Below are 20,055 nucleotides of genomic sequence, written 5' to 3'. Positions count from 1 at the left end.
CCAATATACTACATAGCTGTGCAATACACTACGTAGCTCTGCAATACACTACGTGACTGTTATATACTACGTGGCTGTGCAATATACGTGACTGTGCAATATACTACGTGGCTATGTTATATACTACGTGGCACTGCTATATACTACGTGGCTGTTATATACTACGTAGCTATGTTATATACTACGTCGGTTGTTATATACTACGTCACTGTGCAATATAGTATGTAGCCTGTGCTATATGCTACCTACATATTCTAGAATACCCGATACGTTAGAATCGGGCCACCATCTAGTAATTTTTATAACCAGCAGAAGAAAAGCAGATGACTGGTGGCAGATGTTTATAGCCTGGGAAGGGGGTAATACCCATGGAGGGTTCGAGGCTATTAATATCAGCTTGCAGCTGTCTGCCTAGCTTTTGCTGGTTATTAAATATAGAGGTACCCTACGTACTTTTGGGAGGGGTCCCCATTTTAATAACTTTAATAAAAGGCTAAGTATACAGCTGTGAGCTGATATTAATAGCCCGGACAGCTCCATGTTTATTACTCCCTTCCCAGGCTATAAACATCTGTACTGAGCTGTCCGCTTTCCCTCTGCTGGTTAATACAATGTTGGGGGATCTCACGCCATTTATTTCAGAAAATAATTTATTTAATAATTAAATACATGTGCAGTAAGCTACACAAGCACAGTATTAATTACACAGTATATGTCAATGACCTTTTTCTATTTATCTATTCTATGTGTACATAGCTATTCTATCAGGTCACACTGTGATTTAACTGTACGAAGCAGATGAATAGCTGGCTTTTCAAAGGACATGGGAGTGTAAAAATTGGATGACACTCGCATGGTCCGAGTGCCGTGTGATTTTTTTTCACACACCCATTGACTTGCATTGATATGAAGACAATCACAGCATTCTGCAATTTTTTTCTCAGTCCGATTTCAGAGGAGAAAAAAAATAGCAGGTTATCAGGGACTCATAGCTTAACATTCATCACAGTGTAATATGATTTTTTTTATTGAATTGCAGTCGTTCATTTTCCTCGCAGATGAGTGAGAGCTCTAAGGCTGGTGTCACACATCTGTGAAACTCGGACGGTACGCAGATCGTTGGGCCCGGCCTGGGATAACTGTCTCATAGATATACAAGAAGCATTGAGTGCTGGTCAGAAGACACAGAGGTCAAGCTTGGTCTTCCGATCTAAGCATGGTCCATGTTTTACAGATGTGTTAAATTAACGTAACAGAATTTTGGGGATGACAAACTACCTTTGGCTGAGCCCAGGTATGTGAGAGAAGTGGCCAATCCATTTTTCCCCTTTGTTGAAAATCCAAATCTGAGCTGTGGGGATTTGTGAGAAATAGATGTTGGTTTGGTCTACATTGATACAATTCTTACCTACAGTTGAAACTAGAAGTTTACATACACTATATAAAAAGTAAGTAATAAAATGCCTTAAAACATTCTCGCTCTCTTATTATTCTGGCATTTGGCAAATATTAATAACTAGCTGTTTCCAGCCAGCTAACGCTCGGCACGCTCATTGCTATCTAATTAACGCTGCTGGTGATTAAACTAAAGTAAGTAATGACAACATTCAAGGACGGAGCCTCGGGTGGTAATGTGTGGGGACGAAGCCTCATGTGGTAATGTGTGGGGATGGAGCCTCGTGTGGTAATGTATGGGGTCGGAGCCTCGTGTAGTAATGTGGTGGGGGGCGGGATTATGTGTGGTAATGTGGGGGGGCAGGATTGTGTGTGGTGATGTGGTGGGAGGCGGAATTGTGTGTGGTAATGTGCTGGGGGGCGGGATTGTGTGGTAATGTGGTGGAGGGTGGGATTATGTGTGGTAAAGTGGTGGGGGGCGGGATTATGTGTAGTAATGTGGTGGGGGGCGGGATTGTGTGTGGTAATGTGGTGGGGGGTTGCCATTGTGTGTGGTAATGTGGTGGGGGTGGGATTGTGTGTGGTAATGTGGTGGGGGGCGGGATTGTGTGTGGTGATGTGGTGGGGGGCGGGATTGTGTGTGGTAATGGGGTGGGGGGCGGGATTGTGTGTGGTAATGGGGTGGGGGGCGGGATTGTGTGTGGTGATATGGTGGGGCACGGAGCTACTGTGCAGGGGGCGGGATTAGCGAGTAATCACGATGCCTCATATATATATAGATTATGGAAATCCTAATTGACCTAAAATGGGAAAGCTTTAATGTCGGATATTGAGAAAAACATGCATGTGTGTCTTTTTATATAGTGTATGTAAACTTCTAGTTTCAACTGTACATATACAGTACTTACTTTAGGTTTGTTTCTCTGTTACTTTGTGCAATATTCAGCAAAGAGCATCTAAAACCACCATCATCACAATCAGGTAAAACAACGACTACTGACCAGCTTTGGACACTTACACTTTATTTGCTGTAGTAGTATCAAATATACATCTTTTATTCCCTGCCATAGACAATTTTACAAAAAAATGTCGAAAAAGCAATGCACCATATATGCTATTCAACAAAGGGGTTTTATGACCTGTACAAAAAAATCAAGTTTCTGAAAATAGTAATCATATGTCTGAAAGTGACATTTTTTTAATTGGTGCATTTCCTGTTCCACTGGTAATCAGTGTCCATTTTTATTCCAAAACATGTTTTAATTCATTATTTAGCATAACATAATATTTGCATTAAACAAATGTTTAACAGATCATATTCCGTAGAAAAACAGCAGAAACACATTACATACAGGTGCGTAGATCATATTTATATGATAATACTTATAAATATAAAAAAAAATGACTAGACCTAAAACCACTGCAGTCAATCTCAGACATCTTGATTGGACTACCACAGATCGGCTCCAAAACCTGCTTTTATACAAGTTGTTGAAGTAGCACCACCAATCACTAAGGAAGACATCACCCCCATCAAGTGGTGCATCATTTTTTCGCAATGAAGAAGTAGACCTGCAGGAGATTTTGAAAGGCAGAAAACAGTGGCATATCAATTGGAACTGAACTGAGCCACATTTGTGTGAGACAAGAGAAATACTGGGATTGTCCAGCCTTGAAATGGGATATAAAGGCACCTAAAATAGAGTAGCATAGTAAGTCATTCACAATTTACCAATCCTTGTGCCCCCCTGTTCGAGTGCTCGGTGTTCCCTACGCCCTGTTTGATCCACACAGGAATATGATTACAGAAGGAGATCAGTAATGGGAATGTTTATTTATCTCATAGGCGTCTACACTGTTTTTAAATAACATTTTCAAGGCTGGAGAACCACATTAATAGTTTTTCATTTTAACAGCAGCAAGATTTTGCATTTAGGCTTATAGTGAAAATTAAAAACACACTACAAGCAAAGTACAGTGGCATGTAAAAGTTTGGCACCCCTGATCAAAACTACTATCACTGTGAATAGTTAAGCAAACTTGAAGATGAAATTATCTCTAAAAAGTCCTAAAGTTAAAGATGACACATCCTTGTGTTTAAGGCAAAAAAATCTACATTTTTAATTTTTAAAATTACAAAAAAGAAAATGGCCCGATGCAAAGTTTGGGCACCCTGCATGGTCAGTACCTAGTTGTACCCCCTTTTTGAAAGTATCACAGCTTGTACATGCCTCTGTAGCTTCCTCTTGCTATTTTTAAACATGAAAAACACTTGAAAGTCATGTATTTTGTAATTTACAAAGAAAAATAACATGCAGGGGATCTCAGGCTGGGTTTTTACATTACTAATGCAGCATGTGCTCTTGTAGTGGCAAATGGTCACACAATTTTGTGGTAAAGGCAAATTGTCTCTTCAGTGAGGAAGAGGACTAGAACTCTAGTGCCACCTTTTGGAAGTAGCAATCCTATAGGTGGCACTAGAGTTCTAGTCCTCTTCCTCCCTGAAGAGACAATTTGCATATTTCCCAGAGGAGCATTGCGGCTTTAAGATTGCTCACCTCGACATGCTTAACATGTCACTCTCCACAAGGAGAAACGATACTTCTTGGATCGTGGTAAAGGCAGAAATTACCGTATTTTTCGCTGTGTAAGACACACTTTATTTCCCCCAAACTTGGGGGGTGGGAAATGGGGGTGCGTGTTACAAAGCGGATATACCACTTACCTTTACCGTTGCAGGCTGGGATGAGGGGGTGTCCACCGCCGCTGCCCAGGGTGATCCTGGCATCTCTGGTGCTGCGGGGGGCTCTGCCGACATTTTGTGAAAGGCCAGAACCCCCCGGCAGTTGGTCCATGCTTTCCTCTGCGACGGACTCCGGGAAAATGGCCATCGGGAGGCGGCGCATGCGCAGATAGAGATTTCGGCACCAAGATCTCGGGAGATGAGATTTCAGCGCTGAGATCTCATCTCTCGAGATCATGGTCCCAAGATCTCCATCTGCGCATGCGCCGCCTCCCGGCGGTCATTTTCCCGAAGTCCACCGCACAGGAAAGCATGGACAAACTGCCGGGGGGCTCTGGCCTTTCACAAAATGTCGGCAGAGCACCCCGCAGCACCGGACACCCCTGCAGCACAGGAGCCCCCCCCCCCCCACAGCACAGGGCACCTGCACACCCCTTATCCCAGCCTGGAGCAAAGCTCCACTCCTGGGACCCTGCTGCACCGCAGCCACCACCCCCGGTAAGCAATAAGACGCATGGATTATAAGAAGCACCACCAATTTATTAAAAAAAAATTTTTTTTCCTATTTTTCTCCTCAAAATTTGGGGTGCGTCTTATAATCCGGAGCGTCTTACATGAAGCGAAAAATACGGTACTTTCAAGATGATGTTCCCACAAAACATATGCAAAATTGTCATTCATGATGTGTTGTGGGGAGGTAATGGAACCTTTCAAAACATTCCCCCGATTGGACGATTGATACCTACACAGCTCCTGACTATGACCCTCTCTGCTGATGCGTCTCAAACTCCAGTCTTGCAGGATTGCATCACCTCACCACAGAGGATTAGTCACACAGCAGCCTTCACTTAATTTATATTACACTATTTAGAACGCCCAGCTTTTAGCAAGCCACGCCTCCTGACAAAGCCCAGAGGGTGGAACGCGCCTCGAGGTGCTCTAGGTCTCCAACTGTATTGGTCCCTGGTACACACCCTTGTTCACAATGTGACCTCAGGTACTCACCTTTTCCATTAGGTATTTTATTTCTATCAATAATGGCTCTCCGTATCCTTGTCCATTGCCATTCTGGAACTCTCTACCCATATCGACATACTGTGATTTTTTATATACTATGGCCATGTTGTGGTCATTTATCATGTGATGCAAGAGTTCCAATTCAGATAAGATTTGCTGTTCCTATGATTTCAGTGAAACTATCGTTATAGTAAGCCTATGACCTGTAGGACAGCTTGTCTTACATAGTTACATAGTTATTAAGGTTGAAGGAAGACTTTAAGTACATCTAGTTCAACCCATAGCCTAACATGCCCTAACATGTTGATCCAGGGGAAGGCAAAAAAACCCCATGTGGTAAGAGTAAGCTCCACCATGGGGAAAAAAAATTCCTTCCCGACCCCACATACGGCAATCAGACTAGTTCCCTGGATCAACGCCTTATCAAGGAATCTAATATATATACCCTGTAATATTATACTTTTCCAGAAAGGTATTCAGCCCCCTCTTAAATTGAAGCAATGAGTCACTCATTACAACATCATACGGCAGAGAGTTCCATAGTCTCACTGCTCTTACAGTAAAGAACCCGCGTCTGTTATTATGCTTAAACCTTTTTTCCTCCAGACGTAGAGGATGCCCCCTTGTCCCTGTCACCGGTCTATGATTAAAAAGATCAGCAGAAAGGTCTTTGTACTGTCCCCTCATATATTTATACATTAACATAAGATCACCCCTTAGTCTTAGTTTTTCCAAACTAAATAGCCCCAAGTGTAATAACCTATCTTGGTATGGCAGACCCCCCAGTCCTCTAATAACCTTGGTTGCTCTTCTCTGCACCCGCTCCAGTTCAGCTATGTCTTTCTTATACACCGGAGACCAGAACTGTGCACAGTATTCTAAGTGTGGTCGCACTAGTGACTTGTATAGAGGTAAAATTATGTTCTCCTCATGAGCATCTATGCCTCTTTTAATGCATCCCATTATTTTATTTGCCTTTGTAGCAGCTGCCTGACACTGGCCACTGAATATGAGTTTGTCATCCACCCATACACCCAGGTCTTTTTCATTGACGGTTTTGCCCAGAGTTTTAGAATTAAGCACATAGTTATACATCTTATTACTTCTACCCAAGTGCATGACCTTACATTTATCCCCATTAAAGCTCATTTGCCATTTATCAGCCCAAGCTTCTAGTTTACATAAATCATCCTGTAATATAAAATTGTCCTCCCCTGTATTGATTACCCTGCAGAGTTTAGTGTCATCTGCAAATATTGAAATTCTACTCTGAATGCCCCCTACAAGGTCATTAATAAATATGTTAAAAAGAGGGCCCAATACTGACCCCTGTGGTACCCCACTACTAACCGTCACCCAGTCCGAGTGTGCTCCATTAATAACCACCCTTTGTTTCCTATCCCTGAGCCAACTCTCAACCCACTTGCACATATTTTCCCCTATCCCCATTATTCTCATTTTATGTATCAACCTTTTGTGTGGCACCGTATCAAAAGCTTTTGAAAAGTCCATATACACTACATCTACTGGGTTCCCTTGGTCCAGACCGGAACTTACCTCTTCATAGAAGCTGATCAAATTAGTCTGACATGATCGGTCCCTAGTAAACCCGTGCTGATACTGGGTCATGAGGTTATTCCTCTTCAGATACTCCAGTATAGCATCCCTTAGAATGCCCTCCAGGATTTTACCCACAGTAGAGTGGTAATCTTGTCTGATTATGTGAGATGCTATAGTTTTCTCACAGGTTTGATTCCCGATACAGATCTTGGCCATGACATGATGTGTGGAATTTATCAGTACAACTAGGCACTTACAGCACTTTATTCATCTATATGATAACTGGCCCTCTATACTTATGCTCACTACATGGAGTTCTCCACCCAATTTTGACATATTGTCATTCTGTTATACTGTAGCTATGTTGCTACTATCATAATTATATGGGTTGAGACCTCCAATTCACATGGGTTTGCTGCTGCCATGATATAATTCAATTATTGTATCATCTGCAATCTTGTTGTGTAGGGTGACAAGTCTGTCTGTAATGTTATAGGCAGTGGCGTAACTACAAAGTTATGGGCCCCAATGTGAACTTTCAAATGGGGCCCCCCTGCCAAGATATTTTCCACCCAAATCCACATCCTGCCCCGTCTGCCTCCACATTCGGCCCCGTCTGACTCCACATTCGGCCCCGTCTGACTCCACATTCGGCCCCGTCTGACTCCACATCCTGCCCCGTCTGACTCCACATCCTGCCCCGTCTGACTCCACATCCGGCCCCGTCTGACTCCACATTCGGCCCCGTCTGACTCCACATTCGGCCCCGTCTGACTCCACATTCGGCCCCGTCTGACTCCACATTCGGCCCCGTCTGACTCCACATCCTGCCCCGTCTGACTCCACATTCTGCCCCGTCTGTCTCCACATTCTGCCCCATCTGACTCGACATCTCACCGGAACGGCAGGAACAGGAAATCTGCTGCTGGCTGATAACAGAGAACACGAGCTGCACACAACCAGGATGGAGCTGCTGCTGAGAGCTGAAGGACCTGTGGTGACGTTCTCGTCATGTGATCAGGAGGCGGAGCTGATAGTGAAGGACCTACCATAATGATGATGTCACCACAGGTCCTTCAGCTCTTCCTTTCTAACAGTTCAGGTGTCGGCTGCTCAGCTGATGTGTGCACCCGGCAGGTCAGGTGGAGGGCAGGTCTGTCTGTTGCCGTGAGGGTGAAATCTCCTGCATGGCAACAGATTTTAACTTTTTGCTGGTGTCGGCGTGCCTCTGACCTGCCAGGCCCCTGATCCCCGAGCCCGGTCGCAGTGGCGACTGCTGCGACCGTGGTTGTTACACCCCTGGTTATAGGTGTATTTATATGTAATTAAGAAGTCTTCTTTTACTGATATATCTCGATTATTATAATGAATGCTCCACTATTTGTTTCCAAGCCACAATTTGGATATAATTTCAGTTATTGGTACTAGATTACATAGCCAAGATATTTTGTACTTACCGTTTATTGTATTGCCATATGGTTCTTTTATCCCTTCATGTGTGCATATATTTACGTGTTATGGTTCATCTCTGCCTAGGGATATACTATATACTGTACTAGTTCTGACACAGTAGTGTTACCTACAGTCTCAATGTACAACTTTAGCCGTCCAATTAGGTACACATTATCTTTGTTATAATATTCAATAAAGTTAATATTTGTGATACCACAATTTATCTTCCTTCCCTTGCTTTTTTCTTTTGATCTTTTTTCAGGGTTACATTTACTGTGTATAATATTCTGCATGAGACCTTTATTCCTTCACATACATGTCTAGTGTTGTGTAATAATGTAAATTATTGCTGATTGCACATTTTTTTTTACTTTGGCACTGCTCATTTATGCATTCAGAAGTGAGTGGTGCTGATAATTCTGCATCGGCGTCCAGGACCCATGTATGATTGGCACATATTCTGAACTTGTTCTCACAGATATCTTCCTATGCAAAATCATAAGGGACAAAAAAATCTGATGTCGTTAAAGGAAATCAGGTTTTTGCCACCTCATCTAAGAGCAGCATGATGTAGGCAAAGAGACCCTGAATCTAACGATGTATCACTTACTTTACTGGGTGCAGCAGTTCTGACACAGGGTTCTTACATTTAGAATGCAGCAGAGCTGAGAAAGCTAGCCCCACCCACACCAGGCTCCGTATTTAAATTCTCACTATGTGTCACAAGAATACTGCCACAAAGAGGGCCCAGAAGACCGCAGCATCTGGTTTCACGAACTCCTGTACCGATTTAAAGTATTTTGCCATCTTATTAAACAATGCAAGTTTTTTCCTTGCTAGCAGTGCAAGGGTTAATCTGTTCAGTTCAGTACAAAAGCTATGACCACCAATCCAAAGGACAATATGAGAAGCAGGGTGCGACTAATAATTTAAAATATAACTTTTAATATATTGTGTAAAAGAAGTGCTCAAATAAACACAAAATCACAAACAATTAGACTCACAAAAATCACACTCAGCTATGTGCTGAATGAACCAAGATAATTCTAATGTCACTAGAAGGATCCGAGAGAAAATTATCACATATATATCTCTCCAAAGATCCAAGGAGCAGATTGCTTCATGCAATATCTAGACTCAAGTTGAAACCCACATTTGGAATATCATAGGTCAACAGTATTGGATATAGGGAGCAAAAGTTCATAGAAATATGGCTCATATATAAATTTTAATCCAAAAACATAGTAAAGGAACGATCTCACCTCATATTTCTGATTCATCAGGTGAAACTGGGACCATAGTTGCTGGCATCGTGTCTGGGGAGAAGGCACCTATTCATCCACACAAATACCCCACAATCGAGATTTACCAGCTATGACTGTAACCCCAAAGAAACAATTACTATTCCCCCGCTGTTATAATGGAGAGACACTTTTTGGTTTTACCTTTTACCTTCACCTGATGAGTATAACAAACGAAACGCATAGGGAAATAATTGTTTCTTCCAAAGGTCAGTGAAAAAAAATAAATAAATGAGAAAAAAATAAAGAATAAAATAATGAGGAAAAAATAAAAAATGCATTAATTATGGAGTGACTAGTAATAAAAAATAGAAATAAAAGTGAAGAAATGAAAAAAATTAAATTAAATTATACTGATATGAAAAATTGTTTTTGGCTGAATTGTATAGATGTACTTACCAGTGCAGGGGTAAGTACATCTAAACAATTCAGCAAAAAAAAATATCAGTATCATTTTATTTATTTTATTTCATTTGACAAAGAAACACCATGTGCGTTTGAAATTAGTTGCTGCTATGCTGTCCTTTTATTGATTTTTTTTTTTACATATTTTTTGCACGTTCTATCAAAATAAAAAATTCGGGGGCAAAAAAAATTCTGGAAGCTGGATCAACACCTTCTTTCGTCCATATTTGTATAGCACAATATTGTATATATTTCTTTTCCAGCAAGGCTAGAGAAAGACCCAGGCCAGCACAAAACATTAAATGAACCTACTGTATTTTTCGGACTATAAGACGCACCGGACCATAAGACGCACACCAAATTTGTGGTGAAAATTGCAGAAAAAAAGATTTTTTATAAGATGGGGGTCCGTCTTATTGTCCGAATTTACAGTATCTTACCTGAGGGCTGGCGGTGGCAGAGCAGGGTCACAGGAGGCATGGTGTCGGCAGAGGTGCGGTGATGCGGTGGGCAATATGGCGTGCACCTGAGCAGGTGGGTGACGCCACGGCCTGGTGTCCATGGGGGGGTTGCAGCAGTGCTGTGGCGGCGGAAGAGGTGCAGGGATGAGGCGCAATGAGCGGTATGACGTGAGCAGGGTCCTTCCAAGGGTGAGGTGACGCAGCGGCCCGTTATCCAAGGTAAGCAGCAAAGCCGGGTGAATCATGGCTTTATCGGTGGCCATCTTCCTGAGGCCGCGCGTTTTCAGATGAAGTGCTCTGCTTCCTGGGGCTTCAGGAAAATGGCCGCGGGGGGCCGCGCAAGGGCAGATGGAGCTCGCGGCGGCCATTTTCCTGAAGCCGAGTTCGCAGATTTAGATCTCGGCTTCAGGAAAATGGCTGCTGCGATCTCCATCTGCGCGGCCATTTTCCTGAAGCCCCGGGAAGCAGAGCACTCCATCTGTGCACGCGCGGCCTCAGGAAGATGGCAACCACCACCGATAAAGCCATGATTCACCCGGCTCTGCTGCTTACCAGCCGCTGCGTCACCTCACCTGTGGAAGGGACACCGCTCACGCCATACCGCTCACTGTGCCTCATCATCCCCGCACCTCTGCCGCCGCCGCACCTCTGCCGCCACCACACCACTGCCGGTAAGCCTGCATTCCAACTATAAGACGCACCCCCCATTTTCCCCTCTTTTTTTGGGGGGGAAAAAGTGCATCTTGTAGCTTGTAGTCCGAAAAATACGGTAAGCTATCTTAATATTCAGCATCATCCACTATTCACTGTAGTGAAAAACTATACCCAATAAAAACAATGTTTTTGCAAAAATCTTATGAGTGCAGCTGATTACTCTCTTAGGCCGGGGTCACACTTGCGAGTTCAATGTGAGAAACTCGAACAAGTCTCTTGTGTCAAGTCCTGGCACTGCCACCGGCACTTGGAACCGGAGCGTTCAGCGGCATAGAAATACATGCAGCCGCACACTGCACACATATATCAGTAAGGCAAGTGTGACCACGGCGTTACTGATATATTTGAGCTATCCAGTTCAGCCAGCACCACCACAACTGCTAAGTGCACGTTTTATCTATTGCCTCCACTAAGAACTCTCAGACAAAGATTCACAGGTACAAACAGTTTACCTACTGGACAAGTAGAAGGAATGTCACTCTGAGCCTCAACAACCTCTTTCTCAAGGTAGGAGCATATAGACGCAAAACCACCCCTTTTTGTAGCATAGGAGCGGTTCACAAATTATCTCCACTCCCAGGAAAACAACAATATAAGGCATTTGACTTAATGTTCTTGTTCCCCGGCCTTTATGTAACAAAAAAGTTAAACCTGGTGAATAACAATGCGCATCTTGCCTGTCAAGGCGTCAGATGTTTTTCAGACTCTAGATATACAAGATATTCTTATTATACAGTTGTGCTCAAAAGTTTACATACCCCAGCAGAATTTTTGCTTTCTTGGCCTTTTTTCAGAAAATATGAATGATAACACCAAAACTTTTTCTCCGCTCATGGTTAGTGACCTGTCACTGGCTACATCAGAACAAAGTGAAGGTTCTGGAGTGGCCATCTCAGTCTCCTGACCTCAATCCCACTCTGGGGAGATCTAAAGCGTGCAGTTCATGCTAGACAGCCATTGAATTTAGAAGAACTAGAGGCTTTTTGCCAAAAAGAGTGGGCAGCTTTGCAATCCGAGAAAATAAAGAACCTCATCCACAACTACCACAAAAGACTTAAAGCTGTCATTGACGTTAGAAGGGGCAATACACGGTATTAAGAAATGGGGTATGTGAACTTTTGCTAAGGGTCATTTGGATGTTTTGGGTAGTCATTAGGATTTAAAAAGAGAAAACACAATAGTTTGACAATAAATGGCTTCACCCAACCACTAACTATGAGTGGAGAAAGTTTTGGTGTCATCATTCATATTTTCTGAAAAAAGGCCAAGAAAGCAAAAATTCTGACAGGGTATGTAAACTTTTGAACACAACTGTATGTGCTTACCATAACTGGATGAACTGCCCCCTCCTGAAAATGTCACCACTCTTCAAAGTCCAACTTGAATGCCAAGAGTTCCCTGATACCAAAGTTCTAATTTTTCTCCGCAGATGACATTTTTTTTTTCTTTAGAAAAGTATGCATATGGACGCCATTTACCAGGTGGCCCTGGGAATCTATTTCTGAATCACACGTCGGGGTGTGCGCGTTATTGGGACCCGGTGGATCTTAAAGGTATGGACCTCCATTCCTTATCTCATATTTGCACCTTAGCACTATGTACTTTGAGTACTGCATGAAGTCTCTGCTGCTCATTTTGACACTGTTGCACTTTAATTGCTTTCACTAGAGCTTTTTCTCCCCTTCAATTCTTTGACTACATATGTTTATACACTTGTTTATTGAGATAATTTTTTCACTGAACTTTTGGAGGTACTTTTAATACTTTTCCTGGGTACCCACATATCTTAATCAATTATGGTCTAGTGTATTGTCCCTTTTTCCTTGGGTCCACTGTCATGATCCATTTTTGAATTTGTGGCAGATCTGGTTTCCCTCTGATTAAAACTTTTTTTTCTTTCAGGTCATTAGGGGTTAACCCCTTCCCGACCTTTGACGCAGCGTATGCATCATGAAAACCTGTGCCAATCCGACCTGTGATGCAGCATATGCGTCATGGTCAGATCGCGCCCCTGCAGGCCGGGTGAAAGGGTTAACTGTAATTTCACCCGACTTGCAGGGACAGGGGGAGTGGTACTTCAACCCGGGGGGATGGCTTCGCCCCCCCGTGGCTACGATCGCTCTGATTGGCTGTTGAAAGTGACGTTTCACTTTCAATCAGAGCGATAGTAATATTTCACCAATGAAAATTGGTGAAATATTACAATCCAGCCATGGCCGATGCTGCAATAGCATCACCCATGGCTGGAGATCGCGATCTGCCCCCCACCACCGCTCTCGTCGCCACGGTCCTCCGTCCTGTCATTTGCTGTCCTCCGCTCCCCCATAGTCCGATCTCCCCCCCCCCGCTGTCCGATCTCCCCCCTCATACTTACCGACCTCCGGTGTCCCTCCTGGTGTCCGTCCGTCTGCTCCATGGGCAACGCCACCTTCTGCCGGCTGGCAGATTCGTTCCAGGTACATTTTGATCGCTGTGATAGGTTCTATCAAAATAAAAAAAATAATAAATAAACCCCCCCCCCCTTTATCACCCCCATAGGTGTGGACAATAACAAAATAAAGAAAAAATATTTACTTTTATTTTTCCACTAGGGTTAGAACTAGGGTTATTGTTAGAACTAGGGTTAGGGTTATTGTTAGAACTAGGGTTAGGGTTATTGTTAGAACTAGGGTTATTGTTAGAACTAGGGTTAGGGCTAGGGTTAGGCTACTTTCACACTAGCGTTGTGTGACAGACATCCGCAGGATGCGTTTTTTCCCCATAAATTGCATTAGCGACGCATTGCGACGGAGTGCCACATGTCGCAACCGTCGTGTTTTGGTGGACCGGCGGCACAAAAAAAGTTACATGTAACATTTTTTTGCGCGTCGTGTCCACCATTTTTGACCGCGCATGCACGGCCAAAACTCCGCCCCCTCCTCCCCGGACATTACAATGGGGCAGCGGATGCGTTGAAAAACTGCATCCACTGCCCCCGTTGTGCATTTATTTCACAACGTGCCTCGGTACGTCGGGCCGACGCATGGCGACAGCCCCGTACCGACGCTAGTGTGAAAGTAGCCTTAGGGTTAGGACTAGGGTTAGGGATAGAATTAGGGTTAGAATTAGGCTATGTGCACACTGTGCGGATCCACAGCAGATTGGCCGCTTTGGATTTGTAGCAGTTTTCCATCACGTTTACAGTACCATGTAAACCTATGGAAAACCAAATCCGCTGTGCCCATGGTGCGGAAAATACCACGCGGAAACGCTGCACTGTATTTTCTGTACTCAATTCCTTGTGCGGATTCCGCAGCATTTTACACTTGTTCCTCAATAGGAATCCGCAGGTGACATCTGCACAAAAAAACACTGGAAATCCGTGGATTTTTCAAAAACTGTGCGGAAAAATCCTCACACGAATCTGCAATGTGGGCACATAGCCTTAGGATTAGGGTTGGAATTAGAGTTAGGGTTGGAATTAGGGTTAGGGTTGGAATTAGGGTTAAGATTAGGGTTTGGGGTGTGTTGGGTTAGGGTTAGGCTTGTGGTTAGGGTTATGGTTAGGGGTGTGTTGGGGCTAGTGTTGGAGCTAGAATTGAGGGGTTTCCACTGTTTAGGCACATCAGGGGTCTCCAAACGCGACATGGCGCCACCATTGATTTTCAGCCAATCTTGCGTTCAAAAAGTCAAATGGTGCTCCCTCCCTTCTGAGCCCCAACGTGCGCCCAAACAGTGGTTTACCTAAACATATGGGTTATCGCCGTACTCAGGAAAAATTGCACAACAACTTTGGCGGTCTAATTTCTCCTGTTACCCTTGGGAAAATAAAAAAATAGGGGGCTAAAAACGTATTTTTGTGGAAAAAAAAAGGATTTTTTATTTTCACGGCTCTGCAATATACATTTCTGTGAAGCACTTGGGGGATCAAAGTGCTCACCACACATCTAGATATGTTCCTTGGGGGGTCTAGTTTCCAAAATGGGGTCACTTGTGGGGGGTTTCTACTGTTTAGGCACATCAGGGGCTCTGCAAACGCAACGTGACGACCGCAGACCATTCCATCAAAGTCTGCATTCCAAAACGTCACTGCTTCCCTTCCGAGCCCAGACGTGTGCCCAAACAGTGGTTTACCCCCACATATGGGGTATCAGCGTACTCAGGACAAACTGGGCAACAAATATTGGGGTCCAATTTCTCCTGTTACCCTTGTGAAAATAAAAAATTGCTTGCAAAACATAATTTTTGAGGAAAGAAAAATGATTTTTTATTTTCACGGCTCTGCGTTATAAACTTCTGTGAAGCACTTGGGGGTTTAAAGTGGTCACCGCACATCAAGATTAGTTCCATGGGAGGTCTAGTTTCAAAAATGGGGTCACTTGTGGGGGGAGCTCCAATGTTTAGGCACACAGGGGCTCTCTAAACGCGACATGGTGTCCTCTAACGATTGGAGCTAATTTTTCATTCAAAAAGTCAAATGGCGCTCCTTCCCTTCCGAGCCCTGCCGTGTGCCCAAACAGTGGTTTACCCCCACATGTGAGGTATCAGTGTACTCTGGAGAAATTGCCCAATACATTTTAGAATCCCTTTTATCCTGTTGCCCATGTGGAAATGAATAAATTGAGGCTAAAATAATTTTTTTGTGAAAAAAAAAGTACTTTTCCATTTTTACGGATCAATTTGTGAAGCACGTGGGGGTTTAAAGTGCTCACTATGCATCTAGATAAGTTCCTTGGGGGGTCTAGTTTCTAAAATGGGGTCACTTGTTATGGATCTCCATTGTTTAGGCACACAGGGGCTCTCCAAACGCGACATGGTGTCCGCTAACGATTGGAGCTAATTTTTCATTTAAAAGTCAAATGGCGCTCCTTCCCTTCCGAGCCTAGCCGTGTGCACAAACAGTGGTTTGTGACCACATATGAGGTATCGGTGTACTCAGGATAAATTGCCCAACACATTTTAGGATCCCTTTTATCCTCTTGCCCATGTGAAAATGAAAAAATTGAGGCTAACAGAATTTTTTGGTGAAAAAAAGTACTTTTTCATTTTTACGGATCAATTTGTGAAGCACCTGGGGATTCAAAGTGCTCACTATGCATCTAGATAAGTTCCTTGGGGGGTCGTTTCCAAAATGGGGTCATTTGTGGGGGAGCTCCAATGTTTAGGCACACAGGGGCTCTCCAAACGTGACATGGTGTCCGCTAAAGATTGGAGCCAATTTTTCATTGAAAAATTCAAATGGCGCTCCTTCCCTTCCGAGCCCTGTCGTGCGCCCAAACAGTGGTTTCCCCCCTACATATGGGGTATCGGCGTACTCAGGACAAATTATACAATAACTTTTGGGGTCCAGTTTCTCCTTTTACCTTTGGTAAAATAAAAAAATTGTTGCTAAAAGATCATTTTTGTGACTAAAAAGTTAAATGTTCATTTTTTCCTTCCATGTTGCTTCTGCTGCTGTGAAGCACCTGAAGGGTTAATAAACTTCTTGAATGTAGTTTTGAGCACCTTGAGGGGTGCAGTTTTTAGAATGGTGTCACTTTTGGGTATTTTCAGCCATATAGACCCCTCAAACTGACTTCAAATGTGAGGTGGTCCATAAAAAAAAAGGTTTTGTAAATTTCGTTGTAAAAATGAGAAATTGCTGGTCAAATTTTAACCCTTATAACTTCCTTATAACTTTGTTTCCAAAATTGTGCTGATGTAAAGTAAACATGTGGGAAATGTTATTTATTAACTATTTTGTCACATAACTCTCTCGTTTAACAGAATAAAAATTCAAAATTTGAAAATTGCGAAATTTTCAAAATTTTCACCAAATTTCCATTCTTTTCACAAATAAACGCAAAAATTATCAACCTAAATTTACCACTAACATGAAGCCCAATATGTCATGAAAAAAGAATCTCAGAATCACTAGGATCCATTGAAGCGTTCCAGAGTTATTACCTCATAAAGGGACACTGGTCAGAATAGTAAAAAACGGCCAGGTCATTAAGGTCAAAATAGGCTGGGTCATGAAGGGGTTAATGCAGTTTCCCCCAGTGGCCTGCTGGTGTAATTGCATTGCTGTTGGGTCTGCTGATTTGGGTGGTGACCACTCCCACCATCCTTCAAGAAGTCACCTGATGCATCAGCTGACTGTTGGTGTTAGAGTTCATTCTGCAGCGACCAAGCTGGGAAAAGGAGCTTGCTGGGAGCAGTTGTTCATCAGCTGAGTCTGGTGTTTCATTCCTGCTGTGCTTTGCAGCAGTTAGCTAAGGCTACTTTCACACTTCCTTTTTTTTGAATCTGTCACAATGCGTCGGCACGACATATCGACGGATGCGTCAAAAATAGTGAAAAACGGATGTAACGCATCCAGTATTTCTACGGATCCGCTAGACGGTTACGTAGAAAAACTGGATCCGTTGCATCCGTTTTATCCATTTTTTTTTACGGATCCGTTTTCCATGCCTAAAAATGGGAGTCTCCCAAATATGATTGGCTACTGGAAAATAGGGAAACCAATATATTGACTGGCTGGCTGTCTTCAGACTGGCAGGAGTCTTGCTGGCACATTTGTGGGTGACGCCCCAGGTCAGATTTGGGGCCTGTCTGGCCAATTGGCTACAAATTCCTGATTCTGAGCATGTTCAGTGTAAAAAAATGGATTCCAGCACTGGATTCCGTCATATACGTGTCACGACGGATCCTGCGTCCATAGGCTTCCATTCTAGTAAACGACGTATGCCGCAGGATCCATCGCGACACGTTTTCCCGACGCAGACAAAAAACTTTACATTGAACGGTTTTTCCAGACGACGGTCCGCCAAAACACGACGGATCCGTCACACGACGGATGCGACGTGTGGCCATCCGTCGCTAATACAAGTCTATGGGAAAAAAACGAATCCTGCAGGCACATTTGCAGGATCCGTTTTTTTTCCCAAAACGACGCATTGCAACGGATCTGAAAAAACGGAAGTGTGAAAGAGGCCTAAGGCTACTTTCAGACATAGCGCATTTTTGAGCGCTATTTTGCGGGCGCTTTTCAAAAATGCGCAATGTCATTTTCGTCTGCCGGCAAAGTGAATGAGAAATTCACTTTGCCGTTCAGACACACCGCAAAAAAACGCGGCGCTTTTGTCTGCAAACACGCCGGCGTAAAAAGAATTGACATGTCAATTCTTTAAGCAGCGGCGTGTCTGCGTATCCCCCTAGGGCCCCATATTACCTTCCACACACAGCGTCTTTGTACGGAGGGGTTGACACCCAGGACCGGACGTGACGTCGAACAGGAAGAGGGAAGCCCCCGACCCCAGTGAAGCAGCATGGGGGGGGTGTGTGTGTGTGTGTGTGTGTGTGTGTGTGTGTGTGTGTGTGTGTGTGTCCCCCATGCGACGCTAGTGCCACCATTGTGCTAAAGGTACCTTCACACGAAGCGACGCTGCAGCGACCAACGATGCCGAGGCCCCCGGGTAACCAGAGTAAACATCGGGTTGCTAAGCTAAGGGCCGCGCTTAGTAACCCGATGTTTACCCTGGTTACCAGAGTAAAAGTAAAAAAAACAAACAGTACATGCTCACCTGCGCGTCCCCCAGCGTCTGCTTCCTGACACTGACTGAGCTCCGGCCTTAACAGCACAGCGGTGACGTCACCGCTCTGCTTTCACTTTCACTTTAGGGCCGGCGCTCAGTCACTTTGATACGTGGCACGTGGCACTTTGATACGTGGCACGTGGCACTGAAATATGTGGCACGTGGCACTTTGATACGTGGCACGTGTCACTTAAATACGTGGCACTTTGATACGTGGCACTGAAATATGTGGCACGTGGCACTTTGATACGTGGCACGTGGCACTGAAATATGTGGCACGTGGCACTTTGATACGTGGCACGTGGCACTTTGATACGTGGCACTGAAATACGTGGCACTGAAATACGTGGCACTGAAATACGTGATACGTGGCACTTAAATACGTGGCACTTAAATACGTGGCACGTGGCACTGAAATACGTGGCACTGAAATACGTGGCACGTGGCACTGAAATACGTGGCACGTGGCACTGAAATACGTGGCACTGAAATACGTGGCACTGAAATACGTGGCACTGAAATGCGTGGCACTGAAATACGTGGCACTGAAATACGTGGCACTTAAATACATGGCACTTAAATACGTGGCACTTAAATACGTGGCACTTAAATACGTGGCACTTAAATACGTGGCACTTAAATACGTGGCACTTAGGCTATGTTCACATTTGCGTTGTGCGCCGCATGCGTCCTTTTTTTGATTGATTTTGGACGCAGCAAAAATGCAACTTGCTGCGTCCTCTGCGGCCGGATGCGTGCGCTGCAGTGACGCATGCGGCGCAAAACGCAAGTGCGACGCATGTCCATGCGCCCCCATGTTAAATATAGGGGCGCATGACGCATGCGGCGCCCGACGCTGCGGCGCAGACCGCAAATGTGAACGTAGACTTAAATAGCTGGATAGAGCTGGATCCGCGGGCTGTGATCTGGCCTACGCTCAGCACTCTGCGGAGCGCTGTCATTCAAAACACGTCCACTCATTTTGGTGTTTAGTCCCAAAATGGAGGATGGAAGAAGAAAAGGGTTGGACAAGGAAATGACATCATTTTTTTTTTTTTTTCCCCCACTGCAGTTAAAGCTTTATTTGTGTCAAACACAGAATCTGCAGAGAAAACTGCATAAAAAAACGCACTAAAAACCGCATCAAAAACCGCATCAAAAACGCACCAAAAACGCACCTGCGTTTTCTGCCAAGAGCTGCGGTTTTTGTCCTGAAAAAAAAAGGATTGAAATCAGGATCGTGTGAACATACCCTTACCGTACAGGGTTACGAGGGGGGGCGTCTGACTGACGCCTGCCCTAGTAACCTGGGGTTAGTGACAGTGGGGTTAGTAAACCCCAGCTGATGTCTGTTCCGCTTGCTGAGGCGTCTTTGGCTCAAGGCCATTGCAGCTGGCAGAATCGACATGATGTTAACTCCAGTGTGTATTGTATTCTGAGTCATAAAGACA

General features: G+C 44.2%; 1 protein-coding gene across 1 annotated transcript in view; it reads right to left on the bottom strand.

Moving 5' to 3' along the window:
* Positions 1-2,835: 2,835 nt before the first annotated feature.
* FANCE (FA complementation group E) overlaps positions 2,836-20,055 on the bottom strand; it is a 123,959-nt gene continuing 106,739 nt past the window's right edge. Inside the window, exon 12 of the mRNA XM_077295476.1 lies at positions 2,836-2,967. The gene's annotated coding sequence lies outside the window, so the exon portion shown is untranslated. The remainder of the gene's footprint in view (positions 2,968-20,055) is intronic.

The sequence above is a fragment of the Ranitomeya variabilis genome, chromosome 3 (genome assembly GCF_051348905.1).
Source record: "Ranitomeya variabilis isolate aRanVar5 chromosome 3, aRanVar5.hap1, whole genome shotgun sequence".
NCBI lineage: Eukaryota > Metazoa > Chordata > Amphibia > Anura > Dendrobatidae > Ranitomeya > Ranitomeya variabilis.
Note: the sequence above shows the minus strand (reverse complement) of the source record. Positions and strands in the feature narration are given on the sequence as shown.